The sequence below is a fragment of the Vipera berus genome (assembly GCF_964194415.1).
Source record: "Vipera berus genome assembly, chromosome: W".
In the NCBI taxonomy this organism is placed as follows: Eukaryota; Metazoa; Chordata; class Lepidosauria; order Squamata; family Viperidae; genus Vipera; species Vipera berus.
The window spans coordinates 74,090,664-74,096,275 of record NC_138210.1 but is presented as its reverse complement, the minus strand read 5'-3'; the positions used below and the strand labels follow the sequence as shown (position 1 = coordinate 74,096,275).

At 47.1% G+C, this 5,612-nt stretch overlaps 1 protein-coding gene across 4 annotated transcripts in view; it reads left to right on the top strand.

The window, feature by feature from the left end:
• LOC308676036 (centrobin-like) overlaps positions 1–2 on the top strand; it is a 30,918-nt gene extending 30,916 nt beyond the window's left edge. For all 4 annotated transcript variants that reach the window (XM_081341742.1, XM_081341743.1, XM_081341744.1 and 1 more), the window contains one exon: positions 1–2. This exon is cut by the window's left edge and continues 1,468 nt beyond it. The gene's annotated coding sequence lies outside the window, so the exon portion shown is untranslated.
• The last annotated feature ends 5,610 nt before the right edge of the window (positions 3–5,612 follow it).

Sequence of the window (5,612 nt, the reverse complement as noted above, 5' to 3'; positions counted from 1 at the left end):
TTTTTAAGCAAAGGGCACCCCTCCACACACACACACACATACCCGCTGGCATCGCTGTTCTCTTTCACGACTATTTTAACTAATGAGTCTACGAAGGACACCCCCTCCAAAGGGTTCTTCGAAAAACTGGTCGGTCGAAATTGGGAATTTTAGGGAAAACGTTTTTTATTCATTTTATTTGTTTATTGTGGAACTTAGTCGCCTTCCATCCTGGGTCAGAAGGACGCCGGTTTACAGCTTAACAGCATAAAAAGATTAAAAAAGCATTAAAATCACCAATTAGAAGATAGCAAAGGAAATAAAATCATTAAGATAATAATACTAAAATGATGATGATGATGATGATGATGAAGGAAGGGACCTTGGAGGTCATCTAGCCCAACCCCCTGCTCAGGCAGGAAACCCTATATACCATTTCAGACAAATGGCCCTCCAGTCTCTTCTTAAAAACTTCCAGTGTTTGAGAAGGGAGGGAGGGAAGGAAGGAAGGAAGGAAAAAAAACCCAGAATAACAGATTGAAGGGACCTTGGAGGTCATCTAGTCCAACCCCCTGCTCAGGCAGGAAACCCTATATACCATTTCAGACAAATAGCTCTCAAAAACTTCCATTTTTGGAGAAGGAAAGGAAGGAAGGAAGGAAAAAAAATAAAGAGACTCGGAAGGGACCTTGGAGGTCATCTAGTCCAACCCCCTGCTCAGGCAGGAAACCCTACTCCATTTCGGACAAATGGCTCTCTCCAGTCTCTTCTTAAAAACCTCCAGTGTTGGAGCCTTCACGCTGGAAGTTTTTGAGAAGAGAGCGGACAACCAATTTGTCTGAAATGGTTCAAGGTTTCCTGCCTGAGCAGGGGGTTGGACTAGATGACCTCCATGGTCCCAACTTTATTATTATTACCATCATCATCTTGTTAATGGCGGAGATGGCCAAAGAGGGACCAGATACACGGGTGGGGGGGAGGGAGAGGTGGCATTAATGAGCTTCGTCTTCGTTAAATAGTTAATCGCCTCTCCGACCGGCAGGGTCTCGCTTGGATTGAAATCCTTAAATGTGGGAATTCAGATCTTTTAGGGAGATAAAACTTAAAAGAGCCCGTCGTTTTTCAGAGTTTGTACCCTTGAGGATAGCCCTTGAGTTGCGCCCACCGCTGGGAGCAGAATTTCCCCTCGCTAAGGCGTGCAGGATTTTACGACCATTTCTGCCATGGTGGTTAAGCGAATCCTGCCAACGTTAAGCAGATCCGGGTTCTCCTATTGACTTATGCCTGACGGAGGCCGGTTAGGATCGCAAGTGGCCAGCGCCTGATCCCCCCGGGATAGCGCAGCCATCATAAATGCGTGCCGGTGCCAAGCTCCCAAATTTTGATGACGTGACCTTGGGGCTGTTGGGACGGTCGTAACTTTGAGGACCGGTCGTAAGTCACATTTTCCCGGTGCCGTTGTAACTGCAAACAAGTCTCCAAACAAAACAAAACAGTTTTTGTTCCAAGTCGGGAACTAATATTCAGTTGGGCCCCCGCTGCGCCTAGCGGAAGCATTTGCAAAATACGCGCTGTATTTTCACAGTTTTAAAAAAACTGCCCGGCTTTAGTTAACAACCTAAAATTGCAATAAGTTCCCTTCAAAATCCTTTCTTCGCATGGCGCCGCGCTGGAGCAAGCCTGCTCAAATTGAAGCCGGGCTGGTGGGAATCGATGGCAGGTTCCCATTGGACAAACAGACATTCGATAATGGCAGGTTTACTTCTCGTTTTAACCAGTTTGCAACCGTTAAAAACTGCTCTCCTTAAGAGAGAGGTGACACACACACACACCTTTTTTTTTTTTGCCTGCTTGGTTGCTGCACTGTGCAGTTTTTCTAACCCCGTTTCTCTCGCTTCCTTCTGTGATACATCAGTCTCCAAAAAATAAAATGGGCACAGAAACTTGGAGAGCGAAATAAAAACCCGTGTTTCCCCCCCCCACACACACACCTTTTGTCGTTGACCTAACTGTTCTGTGTGCGAGGCTCAGGTTTACGCAAAAAAGATTCCTGCCTTGCAGCCGCAAACATCCCTTGCCTGCAATCGGCGGCCACTTATTTTTTCCCGCGGGTTTCGTGGCAGGCCTTCTCCCCAACCACGTTGTTGCTGAAGAAGCGGCCCTCAGCTGCCCCGTAGAACAATAATAGATGAAGCTTCTTCAAACATAATCGTAATAGTAAAGTTGGAAGGGACCTTGGAGGTCATCTAGTCCAACCCCCTGCCCAGGCAGGAAACCCTAGATCATTTCGGAGAAATGGCTGTCCAGTCTCTTCTTTAAAAAAAACTTCCAGTGTTGGAGCATTCACCGCTTCTGGAGGCAGGTGGTTCCACTGGTTAATTGTTCTGACTGTCAGGAAGTTTCTCCTTAGTTCTAGGTTGCTCCTCTCCTTGACTAGTTTCCATCCGTTGCTTCTTGTCCTGCCTTCGGGGGCTTTGGAGAATAGCTTGACTCCCTCTTCTTTGGGGCAGACCCTGAGATACTGGAAGGCCGAGTCTGTTTTTGACATCTCAGGATTAAATTATATACGGACTGTCGGGGTTCCGACAGAGGAAACTCTTCAAAAGAATTTCGAGGCATTCTTGACCTTTGACACGTTACTATATTTTTATATATTAGAGGCAGGTTACAGAACAACAGAAGAACAGAGCCGGAAAGGGGCCTTGGAGGTCTTCTAGTCCAACCCCCCAGCTCAAGCAAGAGAACCTATACCATTTCAGACAAGTGACAGTCCAGTCTCTTCTTAAAAGCCTCCAGGGATGGAGGGCCCACGATTTCTGGAGGCAAGGAGTTCCACTGGTTAATTGTTCTCACTGTCAGGAAGTTTCTCCTTAGTTCCAGGTTGCTTCTCTCCTTGACTAGTTTCCATCCGTTGCTTCTTGTCCTGCCTTCTTCAAGTGCTTTGGAGAAGAGCTTGACTCCCTCTTCTTTGGGGCAGCCCCTGAGATACTGGAAGGCTGCTATCGTGTCACCCCCTCATCCTTCTCTTCAAGCAGGTGTCTGGTCCAAAAAAAATATATTAGTCTTCTGCAGAAGTATTACATCTTTTGCAAAGAAAGATTAGGTGTGGAAGAGAAACACACCCAGCTTGATTTTTTTTGAAATGGGCCGTTCCAGATCTGACTCCCGCGGAAGTCCTTTTACTGTGCTGGCTCAATTTTTAATCTGCTTTTCAGCTTGTCTTCTGGTTCTCTAGCAATCCGAGGAAAGAGGAGAAGAAAAAAAAAGAAAAGAAAGAAAGAAAGAAAGAAAAGGAAAAAGGAAAGACGGAGGGAGGGAGGAAGGAAGGAAAAGAAAGACAAAGGGAGAGGAAGGAAAAAGAAGGGAGAGGAAAGGCAAGAAGGAAAGAGAAGAGGGAGGAAGGAAAGAAAGAAAAGAAGGAAGGAAAAAGGGGGGAAAAGAAAAGAAAAGAGCATTTGGGACTCCAATCTCTTCCAAGTCAGCTTTCTCTTTCAAACCTTCTTGTTGGTGGGTCCCCGAAACGCCCAACATCTAACCAGCATTTTCTATTTCTATTTCTATTTATTCAATTTGTATACCGCCCTTCTCCCGAAGGACTCAGGGCGGTTAACAGGGCATATATAAATAACAATACAAAAATTAAAAAAAAAAATTAAACAAATGCCCAATTAAAAATTACAATAACAATAAAAACAGTAAAAAACCCCCCATTAAATAACCCTAATGAACCCCATCAGGCCAGGCCAGCTAGTTCAAAGAAGTGGGTCTTCAGACCGCGCCGGAAGGAGCGAAGGTCCGATGCCATCCGGAGCTCAACCGGCAGCTGGTTCCATAACGCCGGAGCGCCCACAGAGAAGGCCCTCCCCCTGGGGGCCACCAGTCGACATTCCCTGAAATAGATTTTTCCTTTCAAATCTCCGGCCGATTAGTTGGCTCCTGGCTCCATATTTCCCCCCCCCCCCCCAGTTGCCTTGCAGAAATTTCTCCTCTCCCTCTCTATATTGTCTATGGAGAGTCTCAAGTCATCCCGGGCCACGGTGATTCCCAAAGATGCTTTTTTCACCAGGCAACTTGGACTGCCTTGGTGGTTTTTTTTTTCCTTTTTTTCTTTGAAGACATTTCGCTTCTCATCCCGAGCAGCTTCTTCCGCTCTCCTTCGGCTGCTCGGGTTGAGAAGCCAAAATGTCTTTCGAGAAGAAGAAGAAGAAGAAGAAGAAGAAGAAGAAGAAGAAGAAGAAGAAGAAGAAGAAGAAGAAGAAGAAGAAGAAGAAGAAGAAACACCCCACAAACGAAGCAGAAAGCCCGGTTGCCTCCTGAAAAAGCATCTCGGGGACCCTCACCCTCTATTGCATCTGCTCTCCCATTTTGTCCCCCACCCCACCCCGTGCTTAGTTTTGCACGCTCTCCGTCCCTCTCCGTCCCTTTCTCTCCAATCCCGCCTTGCAAAGGGTTGACCATCTCCAACGGCACCGATCCCGCTTCAGCGCCCGCGAGGCCGTAAGGTTACTGCATCTCTCCTGCCACCCCCCCCTTGCCAGTCCAGCCTACCTTACCCCCCCACCCAACCTCCCACCCCGGGACCTAATCTGATTAGCTATTAAGAGACTGTTGAACGTGGATTATGGGTTTAAAAGAACTCATTCCCCTCCTCCATAAACACCCAGCCGGGAAGCTTGTAAGCACCCAGGTCTTCTGCTTCACTTTCTCTTCTCGGGGCCAAGGAAGACCAGCTCTTGGGCCCACCCCTACCCCCCCCCCCACTGGCCCACGCCCTGGACCCCCAAAAGAAGAGCCGGGAGAAGGAGGAAGCTCGTACATGCTCAGAAAAACTCCCTTTCTCCAAGCCAATCTCCCCTTAACGGGGGGATGAAGGCCACAGGGCTGATTTTATTTTATTTTTGTCCGTTGGTTGGTTGGTTTTTCCTTGGATTTTTTTCCCCCCCATTCTTTCCTTACCGTGATTCTCTTGGATTTTAGCAAGTGGATTTTTTATTTATTTATATATATATATACACACATATATATATTTCGGTTTGGTTTTTCCAGGGGTTTTTTTGGACTCATTCAGACACGGTAAGAGAGTTTGGCACGCGTAGCATACAAAGCTTGCTAGTTTGGCTCCGGATTAGCATCCGGGTGGATCTGAGACGTAGGAATGGTGGCTTATGCAAGCAAAAAGGGGTTGGGGGTGGGGTGGGGTGGGGGGAACTGGGACTACTCTTAGTTTCTTGAGCAATCCGGGCAAACCGAGGCTAAGGATGGGCAGCGAATGTCTTTATTGGATATTCTCGTAACGTTTGGTCTCTTTTTTCCCCTTCTTTTAAATGCATGCATCTGGCACACGTTTGTTGCTGCAAAACAATTGATTCCGTGTGTGTCTGTTGGAAAATTGAGTGGGTGGGTGGGATGGTGGAAGCAGAAGGAAAAGAGATTGAGACATGGGACCTTTTCAAAAGGGAGGATGTTGGCGGGGCTGAGGGCCTGTTAGTAAACCAGGAATGTCGGCAATAAGGGAAGGCAGGGGGAAAAAAAATTAACCTGTTCATACGAGGAGGATGAGGAAGAAGAATAATGGTGATGGTGAGGGACCGCCTCCTCTGAGGTTGCTTTGATGTTTGATGTTGCTCTTCAAA